Source organism: Penaeus chinensis, chromosome 36 (genome assembly GCF_019202785.1).
Source record: "Penaeus chinensis breed Huanghai No. 1 chromosome 36, ASM1920278v2, whole genome shotgun sequence".
NCBI lineage: Eukaryota > Metazoa > Arthropoda > Malacostraca > Decapoda > Penaeidae > Penaeus > Penaeus chinensis.
The window spans coordinates 33,928,838-33,929,119 of NC_061854.1; positions in this window are offsets into that span (position 1 = coordinate 33,928,838).

Below are 282 nucleotides of genomic sequence, written 5' to 3' on the forward strand. Positions count from 1 at the left end.
GATTTTTTCCTGAATAATTTTATTCATATTCTCGGTCGAGCCCGAACTCAACCAGACACATAAAAATCTACTTGGTCTACGCCCCGCTACAATTATCATTAGCATTATTGTCGTTATCTTTATCGGTGACATTGTCATTAGTATCATATTTAATCATCATTATCGTTGTCATTATCATTATTATTCCCTTTATCAACATCAACGTCATCATCACAGTCATCATAATAATTAATTATTAGCATCTATGATAATGTAGAAAATGCTACTATTGATAAAAAAAAC